Source organism: Tamandua tetradactyla, chromosome 1, assembly GCF_023851605.1.
Source record: "Tamandua tetradactyla isolate mTamTet1 chromosome 1, mTamTet1.pri, whole genome shotgun sequence".
In the NCBI taxonomy this organism is placed as follows: domain Eukaryota; kingdom Metazoa; phylum Chordata; class Mammalia; order Pilosa; family Myrmecophagidae; genus Tamandua; species Tamandua tetradactyla.
In genome coordinates, this window is record NC_135327.1 from 47,106,507 (window position 1) to 47,124,219 (window position 17,713).

At 35.1% G+C, this 17,713-nt stretch overlaps 1 protein-coding gene across 3 annotated transcripts in view; it reads left to right on the forward strand.

Annotated features, from left to right (window-relative positions):
- The window catches only part of ESF1 (ESF1 nucleolar pre-rRNA processing protein), a 64,910-nt gene that overhangs the window by 34,153 nt on the left and 13,044 nt on the right, over positions 1 to 17,713 (forward strand). The window lies entirely within an intron of this gene.

The window sequence follows — 17,713 nt, forward strand, 5'->3', positions numbered from 1 at the left end:
AACTTCTGCTTTTTCTTTGTTCCTGTTTGAGTTTAAACTCTTTGGCAAAAAGTATATATCATTTTTGTAATTAAATTGTACAGCTGAATAGGATAAGTTGGTTGATTGGTTGCTCTTTAGAAAGAACTTGCGGGCAAAAAAGTACTGGGTCAGCCACTCTCTAATATTTAAATCCCTCTGTTGTCTGCTGAGGGATTTTAAATCCCCATGTTTATCTATGCTGAGGGATCATTCAGCTTGTGTTGAGTGAGCTATTTAGGAAATAAAAAGTTAACTTCTGGAATTGGAATGACTAAGTAAATCATCTAAAAAATTAGTGTATTACGATTCTTAGATCTTAGTGATTTAGTATTAATGCATTTTTAAGCAAAAAGGACCTCAGAGGTCATCCATTGAGGCTGCTGTTTAAATTAAAAATTTCAAAGAGACCAGCATAGTGCTGAAGTGACTTGTCCGGATCTTTAGCCTATCCTCTTCCCACTAGACCTCATTATGAATTTTGTATTTTTTTGTAATCTATTAATCAAAATGTGATTCCAAAATCCATTCTTTCTTATCTCCTGTTTTATGACTTGTTCTAGGCACCTTGTATTTGTTATGTCTTTTAGTCTCCACTGCAGCCATGTCAGTGCTGTGATTGCTTAGTCATGGAGAGAGTTGTGAGGAGTAGAAAACCAAGGTCATAGTGCACTGTCATAATTTTAAAACTTAGATGCATGCTTCTTCTTGAAGGGCTTTGTAAGGTAATAAGCTAAAACTTCATATTAAGCAATAAGCATTTGAATAATTTGTGGAATGTGTAATAAAAATGAGAAGCAGCTAGGATTATCTAAAAACATTACTAATACATTTTCTCCATATAATTGCCAATAAATTTTTCAGCATTTCCCTTTCTCCCCTAATAATAGTAAGATTTAATAATTTAAAAAAAAATTTTTTCCGAAAAGCAAAATCTAAGGATACTTTGTATCAGCAGCTGCACAAAGTGCTAAAATTCCCACACCTTATAAAGTTTCCCGTTAATTGGACTGCTTTTTTATCCCCATACAATCCCAATTAAATTTATAAATCAGTGAGGGCCTCTGGTTGCAAACATGAAAGATGATTCTGTTAATGTCTTCCTTCCCTCTCTGAATGTGCTTCACATCAATTGTACTGTTTGCATCTGTAGCCACTATTTCCAGATCATAGTGCTTTTTATTTTTTTAACTTTGCCTTACAATCTGCCTAAAGTCAGTTCCTTCATTTCTGCTTGTTGCACATTTTGTTTTCTCACAGCCCACAGCTATGCCAATTTGTTTGAAGCTGTAAATTCTTTGGTTTTTAAAGCATAAATTTTGCCTATTCTATCTGTGGTTGTCCCACATCATCATTCTATATACTAGACTGCCTGGCAAGCAAGCGTTCATTTTTCTTCACATGTGTTCCATATGTGATTTTAACAGAATTCACTCAGACTACCTATTTTCAGTAGTTCCATTACTGCTGCCTTTTTTTTTTAATTGAAAACCCATATTAATCTACAAAGTTACTACCATAATACATTTGTTTTACACATTATCTGCTACATGTATGCATTGTTGATTGTATTATACTTCCCATTTTACATTCGATGTTTTTTGGACATGTTTATAAACAATATTTATAATCATAATGCCTGCATCATATTCCATTGTATTTGTGACTTTTAAGTTATGAATCAGTCCCCAGATGTTATATTTGCTATTACAGATATCATAATAACCTCATACTGAATTTCCTTAGGAATGGATTCCTAAGAGTGAAGCATCTTCATGTCTCTAGTTGAGTATTTTTTTTTTGACATTTCTGTTAATTTCTGGTGCTAATGTAAGCTTTTTTTGTTTTTTTAATTTATGACAGTTCCTCAGAAATGCTCATGAAATTATACACAAAGCCAAATCTGGTTTCTGCAAAAGATTCAGATTTTGAAGCCCTATAAAGGATCAGGCATAATTCTTTTCTGTAGATCTTTGGTTTGTTACAATGCCATATTCCTATGCTCTGAAAAAATTGCCACCCTTTCTCAGTCCCTTTCTTTTAGATTGTTAGCAGACAGTGGATCACTGAATAAAATGCAATGATAACTTTTAGCTTTGAGGTGCAAGGTGAACTTAGTAAATACCGCCGCACTTGTTCTTGGGGCTAGGCATGCTGAATCTACTGGTTTCACTTGGGAGGTGAAACCTGTTTTATTTCTCACATATTGACAATATATTGCCCAATATATTGACATATTGCCCAGTATAATCTACTTAAGGAAGAGACTGTGAAGGTAATTTACTCCTGTCAGTCTTCATTGAAGATGGATGAAATGCCTCTCATCAAATGAGCTATCAATGAGCTATGTCCTTAGTTCAAATCACTCATTCACTGGCATGGAAAACTTCTATCTGTAAAATTATTTGGCCTGAACTTAAAAATCGGATCCCAAGTTTGCCAAAAGATGAGTGCCAGTAATTTTGACTTGGATAGATGAGTGACAGTAATTTGACTTGGGTACATTTCCTTTGGTATTTGAAATAATGTGCCATACTATTAAATTGAAGTGTGTACTTTGAAGATATGTGCTTCCCTGAGAATTGGCTTGCATTAATAGGCAAGTTTATCTGCATGGGGTTTAATTAAACTTTTATAGGCATTGTCAGCTTATAAATGTCATAAAATATATTTCATTTTGTGCTCTTATCACTCCTTTCTGTAAAAGCACAAGAAGATTTAAAAAAAAATTTAAGTAATTTATTTGAGTACATACTTTTGAGCCAGAAGAAGTACATTTTAAAATATCCATGAGGGAAGGTGGAAAAACTCATATTTTATTGCATTTCTCTTATGTATCAGCAACTAAGCTTAAGTGCTTTACAAACAATATTACACAAAACTCTTAAAATCTTCAAAGTGACTGACCCCATTTTGCAGAAGAGAAAACTGAATCATAAGCTTGCTCAAGATCATCAAGCTATGAGGTAAAAGAAATAGAGATCAAATTTTGATCTGACTGTAGAACCCATTAAATATTTTTTTAATGTTCTTTTCCTTAATTACTAGCTAAGTTTGGTGCCTGACTGCTTAGCTTAATGCTTTTCCCAGTCTGCATGTGTTTACCATTGTGTACACTAAGGCACACAAAAACCTCAATTTTTTTATTTTTTTTAAGAAGTGCTTACTTGGGATGACTGCCTTGTGTTCTCACAACTTTCTCGGAGTACACAGGTATTTTGGACTGCAGCCATGGTCACATGTCTTGGGGACAGTGGCTGATAAACCTGCCTTCTGATCATTGAGCTATTCTAAAGGTTCAAAACAGGCAGGGGGGAGTCTTGAGTATTTGCTGTTGAACATTGCAAGCTTCTAGGTGTGTATTTTATTCATTGGTATTCCAAAATTCTAATATCTTTTTGGACTCAAAGAATGCTTGAACTATCATAGATTTTCTCAGAATAGAAACAGTACTTGCTTATAAGACAAGCAATGGAAATATTAAAATTATAAGTTTTAATGTTACTTTCCTTCTATATTACTCTCATTCTATAATGGCTTTTTATGTTGCTTAGAGGATATTGCCAATAAAATAGACTCCAAGTTAATTATAAATATTAGAAAAATTGAAAGATTAAACCTGAAATGATTCTCTGTATCCAAGATTTGCACTAATATTCTACCAGTATATTACATAATACCAAGATATTGATCCCTTTAGCTCTTGGGCAAGCCAGAGTCCCCAGCCAATTTCCTTCTTTAGTGCCTCCTCCATTTACTCCAGTGTATTATACACTGTTACCATTTTTCTTTGTGTGCCGTGATAGGAAAAGGTTTGGGAGAACACTGTGCTTTTGTAATAGTTATTTGGAAAATCATAATAGAAAAATCAGAATATATGCTTAATGTATAAAAATGGACATCAGTAAGTGTGGAATAAATTATCTGGATTGCAGCAGGAAAGATCTAGCTTGGATTAGATGTAATTATCTGTTAGAAAGATTGTTAAATACTGGACTGCTAAGGAGATTGGAGTGTTTTCATTTCCTTTTATTTTTGTAACAAGGACCTAGAAATGCCATTTTACTTGTACCCTAGCTTCAGAATAACTTTATATATTAACAGCTTCTGTGGTCCGAAACTCTTCCAGGAAGGAAAATAATTAGACCATTCCTGAGTTTAAAGTTGTCAGTTTACATTTGGATTTTAAAAAAATATTTTTATTGAGTATCTCCACACTCCATATAGTCCATCCAAAGTAAACAATCAGTGGCTCACAATATCATTCAACAGTTGTGCATTCATCACCATGATCACTTTTAGAACATTTGCATCATTTCAATAAAATGACCATACATCCCATAGCCCTTTACCCATCCCTCTCATCAACCACTAGTATTGTAGTCTACCCCAGTTTTTTCTTTCTTTATTTATTGTCCTTATTTTTTTTCACTTATCTGTCCATACCTTAGATAAAGGGAGCATCAGCCACAAGGTTTTCACAATCACACAGTCACATAGTAAAAGCTACACTGTTATATAATCATCTTCACGAATCAAGGCTGCTGAAATACAATTCAGCAGTTTCAGGTGCTTCCCTCTAGCCACTCCAGTACACTGTAATCTAAAAATGGGTGTCTATATAATACATAATAATAACCTCCAGGATAATATTTTGACTCTCTGAAATCATTTTCTCTCATTGTGCTCATCCCCCTTTTGGTCAAGAATACTTTCTCAATCTTATGGTGCAGGTCCTGACTTATCCTAGGAGTTCTGTCCCACATTACCAGGGAAATTTACACCTCTGGGAGTCAAGTCCCACATAGCGGGAAGGGCAGTGAGTTTACCTGCCAAGTTGACTTAGAGAGAAAGGACACATCTGAGCAACAAAAGAGGTTCTCTGGGGGTGACTCATAGGCATAATTATAAGCAGGCTTAGCTGTCCTTTGGAGGAATAAGTTTCATAGAGGCAAACCCCAAGAGTGAGGGCTCAGCCTATAGAATTGGTTGTCCCCACTGCTTGCGAGAGTATCAGGAGTTCCCCAGCTGGGGAAATTTAGTATTTCATCCTTTCTCCCCGGTCCCCCAAGAGGACTTTCCAAATACCTTTGTATTCTCTGCCCAAATTACTTTGGCATGTATCAAGCATCACACTAACCTGTAAAAACCAACAAGATCTCACTCCCTATTCAAGATTCCATGTAATTATGGTATTTGAATAAACTGATCATACAACTTAGATTAGATAATATACTACCAAAAATGTAAATCTTGCACCAAATAAACTTCACTTCCTTTGGTCTCACACAGAAGTTAAAAGTTTTAAAATACAGACCATATCATCCTTTGCCCTGTATTCTGATTTACCTTTGTCCTATCCAGATCAGCTTCATTCATATCTCTCGTTGAAGTCTGATCACTCTGTCAACTTTTTTAACAGTTGCTGTTTGGGGAAATGCTGACTTTCTTAATTTCAGAGCTCTAATTCTGAGTCTCAGGTGTCATTCAAATACCCGAAGTTCCAGGGAACAACCAGATTGTATACAAATAGGTGAACATCTCAGAATTTAGAAATAATAGTTACAACTCTGGAATAGATGTGACTACTAGAAGAATTTATAATCTAAGAATGTTTACAATAGGCCCCAACCTGATAATCTGTGCTCTACTTCAGTTCTCCAAATTTGTATGTTATAGTTAATTCATATGAAAGAGGCATAATAATATTTGTCGTTTTGTTTCTGACATTTCACTCAACATACTGTCCTTAAGATTCATTCATTCACCTAGTTGCATGCCTCACAACTTCATTCCTTGCAGCCGTTCAGTAGTCCCTTGTATGTATATACCACAGTTCCCCCTTCCATTGCTCAGTGTACCCTTAGACCACCTCCACCCATTGCAAATCATGAATACTACTGCCAAAAAACACCATTGTGCAAATGTCCATTCGTGTCCTCACTCTCAGTTCCTCCAAGTACATACTAAGCAACAGGGTTGCAGAATCATATGGCAGCCCCACCCCTAGTCCCGTGGAACCACCACACTGCCCTCCAGAGGGACTTCACCACTCTACTTCCTTATCAGCAGTGAATAGATCCATCTCTTCCTTTGCATTTTCTCTAGCAGCTGTATATCTCTGTTCATTTTAAAAGTTTTATTCACACATCATACAATCCAACCTAAGTAAAAAATCAATGGTTCCAAGTATAATCACTAGCCGTGCTTTTGTCATCACAATCTATATGAGGACGTTTCCTTTTCCACAAAGAATCCCATACCCTGCCCCTATATCCCCCACTTATTGAGTTTAGTTTTGACATTTAGCCTTTGGTACATTCAGTGGAAGCATATTATAATGTTATTGTTGACTATAGACCCTCGCTTACATTGATTGTACTTTTTCCTAAATACCATCCATTTTCAACACCTTGCAATATTGACATCCATTTGTCCTTCCTCATGCAAAAACATTTTTATATTTGTACATTTAATCACCATCATTGTCCACTGTAGGCATTCCTAAATTATACCATCTCAGTCTCAGTCGTCTGTCTTTCCTTCTAGTTTCATACATGCCTCAGCCCTTCTCCCTCTACCATACTCACATTCAGCTTCATTCAGTGTACTTATATTATTGTGCTGCCATCAAATAGTATTCTGCTATCCATTTATGAATTTTCACAAAAGAAATCAATCATTTTGCACATTCTGTACTCCTTCAGCACCAGATACCCAGTCTCTACCCTATTTCTATCTCATGATTACTTGTGTTCTTTAACTCTCCGAATTCTCATTAATGTTAGTTCATATTAGTGAAACCATACAGTTTTTGTCCTTTTGTTTCTGGCTAATTTTACTCAGTATATTGTCCTCAAGCTTCATCCACATTGCTACATGCTTCATGACTTTATTCTGTCTTACAGCTGCATAATATTCCATTGTATATATATCTACCACAGCTTGTTTAGCCACTCTTCTGTTGATGGACATATGGGCTGTTTCTATCTCTTGGCAGTTATAAATAATGCTGCTGTAAACATTAGTGTGCAAATGCCTGTTTGTGTCCTTGCCTTAAGTTCCTCTGAATATATCCCTAATAATGGGATTGTTGGATCATATGGCAATTTTATATTAGCTTCTTGAGGAACCACTAAACTGCCTTCCAGAATGGTTGTACCATTGTACATTCCCAGCAACAGTGGATTAATGTGCCTCTTTTTCCACATCCTCTCCAGCACTTGTCATTTTTTGGTTTTTTTGACAAAGACCATTCTAGTGAGTGTGAAATGATATCTCATTGGGTTTTGATTGGCATTTCCCTAATAGCCAGTGAAGTTGAGCCTCTTTTCATGTGCCTTTTAGCCATTTGTGTTTCCTCTTCTGAAAAGTGTCTGTTCATGTCATTTGCCAAGTTTTAAATTGGGTTACTTTTTGTTAAATTGAAGAATCTCTTTATATATTCTGAATATTAAACCCTTATCTGATAAGTAGTTTCCAAATATGGTCTCCTATTGTATAGGCTGCCTTTTTGCTTTCCTGCAAAGGTCTGTGATACATAAAAGTGTTCAGTTTTGAGGAGACCCCACTTATCTATTTCTTTTTTCATTGCTCGCACTTTGGCTGTCAAGTCTAGGAAACCACCTGCAATCATAAGATGTATAGGGTATTTCCTTAATTTTTACAGGTGGATTTTTAAAATAAATCCATAGATTAACGAACCTCTTATAATGAAACTTGAGATAGTCTAATATCCCAGTCTACTCAGATCATTGAAAGAGCATAGAAAATTTGAAGTCAGAAAATCTGGGTTTGAGTACCTATTTTAGCATTTACTTTTTTTTTTAAGGGAATTAAATGACAAAAGGCAGGGGAAAGCCAACTTAGTACACATTTGTTATCGACTTCTTTTTTTATTTTATGTTTTATTGTGGAGAAAAATCATAGATATAAAGATATACATAATGTATCTGAATAATTTAAAGAGAAAATAGTAAAATGAACCCAACTTAAGAAAGAACATTACCTATACATACAGTTCCTTATGAGATTCCCCAATTAAATCTTCTTTCCCCTACCAGGGGAAATTAGGAAACTACATTTTGTGCTTATCATTCCCTCTACTTTTTTTGTAGTTTTACTGCTTATGCATTTATCCATAAAGGTTTGTGTTTAATTTTGTGGAACTTTATAAAAAGCCTCCTCTATGTATTCTTCTGTCACTTGCCGTTTGCTCCTAACATTTTGTTTTTGAAAGTTATAAATTCTTGTCCATAGGTGTAAATTTGGCCCATTCATTTTCACTATGACAAGGAATTCCATTGTATAAATATATCACATTGTGTACATTTGGTTGCCAGGCTATTATAGTTTATTTGCTATTATAAAAATACCTTTGTGAATATTCTTGGACTAGGTTACCTAGGTATATGTGGAATTTCTTGGATAGTTATAGAATTTCTTGGTTGTGGAACACGTTCATTTCTACCATTACTAGATCTTGCCAAATTGTTTTCCCAGGTGCTTGTACCGTTTTATACTCACGTGAGTTCCCATAGTTCTTCATCCTTACCATTACTTGATGTTGCCAGGCTTTGTAGTTTTGCTAGTTGACTATAGAAGTAATGTGTCTAATTATGGTTTTAATGTGCATATTATTCTAAATGTTTATTGGGTTTTTACTGCATGCAAGGCTCTGTTCTTGTCTCTGGAGATGAACAAAATAGACAAAGGTCCAGGCCTTTATGCGACCCTATATCCTAGTGTGTGTGTGTTTGAGAGTAGGGGAGAGAAAGGGCATTAGCAAACAAATAAATAGGTAAAATATATACTTTGTCAGCTAGTGATCACATACTATGGGGGGGGAAAACATAAAGGTGAGATGGCGACTTCATTTCAGAGGTAAAAGTAGATAACATTTTAAATAGGATAGTCAGGGAAGGATTCATTGACAACATTTGAACAAAGATGTAATGAAATGGTGGTGCATGTCATGTTTTATCCTGGGAAAGAGCATTTCAGGCAGAGGAAACAAAAAATGGTACCCTGAGGAGGAAACATTTTTGATATGCCAGAAATGAGAAGGAAGCAAGTGTGGCTGGAGAAAAATGAGCCAGGAAAGAAGAGAGAAGTAGAAAATGAGGTCAGAGAGGTGGCCAAATCACAAAGCGTTTTTTAGACCTCAGGATAGACTTTAGAGAAACAAAAGTGTCTGATGTGACATGATGTAGATTTTTAAAGAATTATTCAGACATTTACTTAATTAATAAGGAAGAGCATTTATTCATGGTTTTTCTTTTTTTTTCTTCTGTAAAATGCTTGTTCATATCTTTTAGCCATTTTTGTGTAACATTGTCTTTACCTTAATAACTCATTGGAGTTCTTTGTGTATTTTAGATTGGTCTTTTATCGGTCATATGTTTTACAGATACCATCTCCTAGATTTGATTTGTCTTTTTACTCTCTTTATAGTGTCATTTGAATAGCTGATGTGGAATAGATATGATATGGCCACATTTATAAAATGTGTCGCTTTATGCTTACGTAACTCTGGTACACATGGTTGGAATAATCATAGTCTTTGGATCAAGATATTCTTTCATCAGTTGGTCTAGCATGGTCCTCTAATTATTAATAAGTGAGTCCATCACCCACTACAAAAGCTAAAAGGAGGGAAATGAGGGCAGAAGAGTGGTGGCTATACAGTTACTTTCAGTGGATTAAAATATGGGTGATCAGAGAAAACCTGGTGATAAGAAACTTTTTGTGATAATCAAAATGAATAGAGATAATAGGCAGAATGAGATTATTTCTAGTAGATTCAAGGTAGGTTGTGGTGGTAAGGTAGCACATATTGAGGATTAAAGAAGTATAGGTGTCTGCTTTTGCCCTGGGTGAACTAAGCCATTCCCCCGTTAACTTCTTCCTGGGGAGGGACAAACTAACTGTGATTTTCCCTTGACTTCGGTTGACACAGTTACAAGTGAGGAAGCCTGTATAATTTGAAGAAAGCAATATCTTAATGCCACGATCCAGGGACCCACTCTTGAACCCTGTCCAAAAAAGAATGGTTTTGTTCCACAGTACTGTCTTCTGTCCTTGGCTTTTAAGATCTTGCCCTTATTTTTGGTGTTACAGAGTTTCATTATGAAATATCTAGGTCATTTGTTGCTTGTTAGTTTTACTCTTTCTTGGAATTAATTGGGATCCTGAGTCCTAAAGATTGGTATTTTCATCTCCTGAAATATTCTTACCCATTTTCTCTTAAAATACTGCCTTTTCTGCATTTTCTCCTCTGAAAGTCCCATTTGATATGTGTGGTATTTTCTCCCTCTGTCTCATAACCTGGTATTTTCCATAACTTTGAATCTGCTTGGCATGCTTGGAAATTTCCTCAGCTTTTTTCTTTCAGTTCATTAGTTCTTTTCAGCACTGTCAAATCTACTCTTTAATTTCAGTTATTTTTTTATTTCAGGAAGTTTAAATTTTTTTCCATTCAAGTCTGTCTCATCCCTTTTGATAGTCTGATTTTTTAATTTCCCCTTTTTTTCTTTAAATATGCTTACTTTATATTCCATAGTGATAATTCCAAATTTTGTATTCTTTGTGGAGCTATCAGTTTTTGTTTCTGCTTACTCTGGTTTAGTCTATTTAGTGCATTTTTTAAACTTTTATTTTGAAATAATTTCAAACTCACAGACAACAAAAATAATACAAAACGTATTCAGAGAACTCCAGTATACCTCTGACCCAAATACCCAGACCTACCAAATTTTAACATTTTGCTGCATTTGCATATCTTTCTGTCTATCCATGTATCCATTCATCTATCTCTACATCTTTGTCTTTTTTGTAAACATTTGTAAGTGGGTTATAAACATCATGTTCTTTGAACTCTTAATACTTTGATATGTTTCCTAAGAACAAGGATATTCACTTATGCAACCACTTTAAGTACAGTAACTAATTTCAAGGAATTTAACATTGATATAAAGCTCACAATCTGTCTTCCAGTTTCATTTAAGTGGACTCATACGGTGTCTGTCCCTTTGTGTCTGACTTATTTCACTCACATATCTTCAAGGTCCACTCATGTAAACAGTGTGTATCAGAACTCCATTCCTTTTCATGACTGAATAGTATTCCATTGTATGTATATATCACCTTATGTTTATCCGTTCATCTGTTGAGGGACCCTTGGGTTGTTTCCAACTTTTGGCTATTGTAATCCTGCTTTAAATTTGGTGTACAAATATTTTGCTTTCAGTTCTTTGGATATAAACCTAGAATAGGATTGCCAGGTCTTATGGTAGTTCTGTTTAACTTTTTGAGGAACCACCAAACTGTTTTCCACAGCAGCTGTACCATTTTCCATTCCTATCAGCAGTGTAAAAGGTTCCTATTTCTCTGCATCCTTGCCAACACTTGTTACTTCCTTTTTTTTGTTTTAAATAATAGCCATCCTAGTGAATGTGAAGTGGTAACCCATTGTGGTTTTGATTAGCGTTTCCCAAATTATTAATGATATTGAGTATCTTTTCATGTGCTTATTGATTATTTGTATATCTTCTTTTGAGAAATAGCTATTCACGTCTTCTGCCTTACTTAGGTTATCTTTTTGTTGTTATATTTAGTGAACTTTGACTGTGATGCCCTTGGGTCTTTCTTTACCAGTCGGAATTCCCAGAGGCCTGAGTCAAAGGTGTTTTCTTTAGAGAATATTTACCTGGTACCTAAGGGCAATTCCAATCCAAGGCCACTTGAAAATAAAATTTTGGATAAAGTGTTTTGGGCCACACAGGAGTGTGAATTCCAGCCACAAGCCTGTGAATTTATGAGCTTCTGGAAACATTTTATTTCCCTTGTTCTGACCATAGCCAAAGCCCATGTAGGCATGTATTCGCTCTGAGATGGAGGGGAGGGGTATCAGCCACTGAGAACATCCTTGAGGATTCTAGTTTCATGTAGTGGTCTCTGATGGAACTTTCAGCCATGATCAGGCTTCCAAGCTTTGTCTCCTGCCTCCTTGACTAACATCCCATTTAAACCCAGGACCCATGCTAAACCGTAGTGGATTAGTTTATGCCCCCCAAAGAAAACTCCCTGCTTCTTCACTAACTTAACATTCTGTTCAAGCTTTCTTGTTTTGACTGGACTCTGAAAAATTCCTTTAGTTTCCTTTTATCTCAGCCATGCAGTGAAAAGTCTTCATTTAGTTTCTACCTTGTCTGTTAACCTTAGTACGAAAATAACAGTAGAACAAGTAGTTCTTTAGTCCTCTTTGCCGTAAGTTAAATAACAGGATGGCTTCACCAGACTTGGCCAGAATTTTAGTCTCTTAGTACTGGGGCAGCTTGATGTTATATACATTGTGATTACAAACTACTTGAAAGGCAAAGAAAACATACAAATAAAGCACAGACAAATACATGAAACAATAGCTCCTTAATGAGGCCCAAATGTTGTCTTGTATTTGAAGTCAGCTTTGTAAGAACATTTGATTCTGAGAAGCATGGACAGCTTGGCTCACAGTAAACTGAATGCACTTGCAAATGGAAAGTTTCATTTTAAGGGAGAGTAAAAGTAGGTTTAGAGGAGGTTGGAGTGTGATAAACACAAATTTAAGATAAATGTTCAACAGTTGCTACCCAGTGAAATAACTTTTAGGCAGTCAACAACAGCAAAAAGTATTAGCATATATCATTCAACACACATTTTTGGGTAACATCAATGGATACATCATTGAAGGAGGTTGGAGTGTGATAAACACAAATTTAAGATAAATGTTCAACAGTTGCTACCCAGTGAAATAACTTTTAGGCAGTCAACAACAGCAAAAAGTATTAGCATATATCATTCAACACACATTTTTGGGTAACATCAATGGATACATCATTGAATTTTTTGGAAGATAAAAATTAACTGTTTTGTTTGTTTTTTAATTAGATAAGTTGTTGGTTTACAGAAAATAGAGTTCTCATATACCTTACTATTGCCATAAGCAGCAGTCCCCAATCCAACAGGTTTACCTCTACCCTCTTATCCTAATTATCCTTATTATAGCTATCTTTCTGTATTGTTTCTACATAGTAGATATAATAGTATTCTAACAGAATATTAAATACATCCAAAGATTTGTTGGCTCAGGCTGATTGGTAATCTGTGCTATGTTCCCAGGGCTTGTTTATTTTTAATTTAATGCATTGTTTCTCCCTGTCCATAATATTAGGAACAAATTTGACTCAGTTATCCTTTCATTTGCACTTTTATTCAACAGACATTTATTAGGTACATGCTGTTTGCCAAGACCTTGACTAGCCACTAACCATGTTGAAAAAAATAAGCTGTCTTAATAAGCCTCTACCCTTATGGAGCTTCCTGTCTAGTAAGGAAATAATCATTAATTTAATTTTTTTTTTTTTTGCATGGGCAGGCACTGGGTGGGAATCGAACCCGAGTCTCCAGCATGGCAGGCAAGAACTCTGCCTGCTGAGCCACCATGGTCTACCCCATTAATTTTTTTTTTAATCCCCCAAATAAATACAAACTTGTAACTGTAATAAACAGTGGAGAATAGAAGACTATGCTACTGTCAGAGTTAAGGAGAGAGGAAATTACAGAAGTTAAAAAAAAATAATGAGATCCTGAACCAGAGCAGTTGTTGAAAATAGCTCAATTCTTCATCTTTCTGATTAAAAAGATTGATGATTTAAAAAATAATGATAATAAATTAATATTAAAAATTAGAAAACAAAGATTGATGATTTGGCTTTTCCAGTATACTTTAAAGATGCCCTTTTTACATAATCACCTAACCCTACCATGGAGTAAAAATGACACTGTGGCAAAGATCCCCATTATTCAAATAGGACCAAATGTCTCTGTGACTTAAGTTGTATGAATAAATGTGTCCTTCCCTCTCCCCACACCATTGGAGGTAACTGGCTAGCTGAGAGAGGGTACCTTTGATTTCAATGTTCCTCCAGAGCATGGCCACTGGTTTTCCCTTAAAAAGGCTTGTACTCCCAGTGGATTTCAAGTTAGGGGTTTGGCTGGTGGTGGTGGTGGATATTTACATTTGAAATTGAATGTTACATGGTCAGAGTTATAACATACAACCATAAAAAAAGGTTGCGCCGTAAGTGTTCATAAATATTTTCAATGGATTCAAATCTTTATTTAAATAAAAAGTACCAGTCTCTGTATCAGAAGTCTTAAAACGTGCATTTTGTTTTTATAAAACAAAATTTTTTGATTGTAGTATTTAGTTGAGTTATTTTAAGTTGTTCATGTCCTGCCCTTAAAGATTTTCAAATATTTCAAATGAGTAAGATCAGGAGGAATGTGTATTCTTGTTTTAGTGGATTTTGAGAGGATATTTATATGTATTTTTGTATGAATACACATTGCCAAAACAATTCTGAATGAGTTGCACTTAAATTAATATTGTCGTAATTGAATCGTCTGTATTCGTGTGGTTGGCTTTGAAAGAGTTTTTGCCCCTTAGTTTCAAAAACATAAAAAACATAATTTATGTTTTTAAGTAATTCTGCTGTCCTTGGATATATAGTTCAATTTTTAAAAAAAAATTTGTGCAAAACTAAAAACAGTTATAATGAAGCTATTTTGCAGCCACATAGTGGCTGCTCTCAAATGAGGCTAAACTGTCTCTAAAAAATGTTCTTGTGACTATGCCAAGAAGCTTCTGGGATGGGCATATTTTTCAGAACTTAGAACATAAACAACTATGATCTGTGGCAAGAGATTTAAATGACCTCATGATGACAATGAGAACAAAGCTTTTCTAAGTTATCATGGTGGTGTGTTAATTCGCTGCAATGTGTTTGTCATTCTGCTATTTTGGTGTATTTAGGGAGAGCCAGGGGAAAAAATTACAGACTGTATTTAACTGAAGATACTATTTCTTTAGTGTTGTAAACAAACTAAATACCAGAATAAGTATTTCCTGAGAATAACTTTCATGAATTATACTAGAGCTATAAGTCCTTTATTTTACTTATTTATTTTTTTATTTAATTTTTAACCACATGAACCACTTTGGGATATACATGATTTATTTTGATACTAAAGTTTTGATTCATTTTCTGTTGGAGAGAATATGTTACAAATACGAGAGATCAAACGGTTGGCTTGGAAAGAGAATCCTCCTTCAAGATAGATTGATTAAGTGTCTATTAAGTACTTATTATGTGTTTGGCACTATGCTAAACTTTATGGAATGCAAAAAAAGATGACCTTAAACTGCTTTTGGTATAGTTGGAAGAAAAGACATGCATGGTTAAAACTCCTAAAGTAGAAAAGATATTACATATATAAACAAGCACCAAATAGAATAACATATTTTGAATAGCCCTTCTTTTCAGAATTAAATCTAATCATTGTTTAAAATAGTTGTTCTCAACCAGGGGTGATTTTGTCCCCAAAAGTGACATTTGGCAATGTCTAAAGACATTTTTTGATTGTCATAAGTGGGAGGTGCTACTAGTTTCTAGTGGATAGAGGCCAGAGATGTTGTTAAACATCATACAATGTACAGGTCAGCTCCTCACGAAAAATTATCTGGTCCAAAATGGCAATAGTGCTGAAACTGAGAAACCCTGATGTAGATTAGAACCTACAAATGTCAGTACCAGTAAGTTTTGAAGCTGGAGAACACAGTTCCCCTTCCCTGAAGACCTCTCCAATCCCTGTATACATCCTTTGTCTGGGGCCCTTGGATCCACACTGAGGAGAGTATCAGGAATCTTACAACCCACCCCAAACGTTGAGTCATGGTTTGTTTTGTTTTGTTTTTTACGGTGTTCCGAGGAGAAAGGCACATACCTTTCATCAGATTCACTAGGGCTCTGTGTCCCCCCAAAAAGCTCAAAACTCAGTCACATTTGATTTAGAGCTTAGAGATTCAGTCACATTTGGTTTAGAAATTTAGAGATTCAAGCACCCTAGTCAAACCAGTACCCCAGCCACTTAAAAGAGATAACAGCGCAGAATCTCCATTAGCATCATGCTGAGCTAGAGGTAGAGATTAATTTCAAGGATCAAAATTAATCATAGAATACTTTTTGGTGAAAAAAACTCTTAAATATATTACATGATTTAGTATTTTGAAGTAATTAAATGCATGAGGAAATTATAGTAGAATACTTTAATGATAATCATTCTAAACATTCTATGTAATAATACAATACTGCGCATTTACAAGTTGAGACTGGACTAGTCATACATAAAATAAATTTATTTTATTAATTGAAATCAGCTTCTTTTATCAGGATTTGTGCTTTCTCCCACATGTGGAGAGAAGGTCAAATTGAAATTTTGCTGTGCATTAATATGAGGGCCCAAGTTCACATTTCCTAGATGCCATTTAACTGTCAACTCAGTCAGAGTTCTGGACGTGGTTTTGCACAGTCCACATTTCTCCTACAAGTTGTTTAGGAATATGGATTATGTTTTTCTACTAAGAAATATTTTTGAATTGAGAATTGTGTTTCTTTTTTGACATCCAATAAATCAGGAATCCTACTAGCAGTATGTCTTAAAAACAAATCTACATAACCTTGAGTGTACATATCATTTAATGCTTTTCTAAGTCATAGAAATTTGGAGATTAAGTCTTGGCTTACAAACCAAGGAAGAGACCTTAGAGATCATCTGTTTCAAACTGTCTTTCGGGGACTCAAGGCCCTCCATCCTCACTTTAATCCAAGCAGCACTGCTTTTAATTGTTTTACATATTTGGACTTCCACCAAATATTTTAAGGAAAGGACTCTTCGAAAAAAAAAAAAAAAGAGCATGTGGGAGGGAGGAGTTTCATGATCTTGACTAAAGCATTTAGGCTTTATTATGTGGGCTATACATTTCTTTGTTCTATTGGTCAAACCAGTATTTAGATAGAGGATAATGAGAAGTTCAATTTCCAGTTTTGCAGCTTCTTAGCTGCATGTTCTTAGGCATGTTGTTAAATGTGTCTGAATCTCAGTATCCTCATCAGAAAAAAAAGGGAATTGTTTTCTTTCTTAGAATCTAGAGTGTATCTGGTAAGATGATCTGGGTTTACCCTTGTCTCTTTTAAAAACAACATTTTGAATCATCTTATTTATTATTATTTTTAAATGGATTTTTGTTTCATCTAAATACTTAAAACTCCCACCCACACAGTCCTTCCTTTAAAAAATATTACAAAATAAAATAATCACCTTTATTATTAAAGGGGTCAGCACTGTAGTCATATTTCCTTTACTTTGTCAGTGAGGTCTTCGTGGATAGATAGATCAGCCTCAGAGGCTTTTTCTTCTAACCCCTCTCTGGTTACTACATAAGACACCAAGAAACATGGATCAGACACTGGTGTAATACGGGTGTGAGGGCCTTTGGAAATGAAATATGAGGACAAATAAAAACCTTGAGAGAGCTAAACCATACAAAAGCGGAATCTGAACTTGGTAGTTCTTTTGACCTTAAAGATTTGGTCTGTTAGAGTACTTGAGAGATTGTGAGAATTCTTTCTTCCTGGGGCATGTCAGTGGGGATCACCTTACTAACCAGTTTGTGGAGACCATAGTCTCCAGGAAATATAGACTCTCACTTCGGTGACACCCAAAGCAAATAGAGGTAATTACGTTTAAGACCAGAGAAACCTTTAGTCATATCCTAAGATTTTGTTCCAGAATTTTTCTTAGGGCCCAAAAGAGT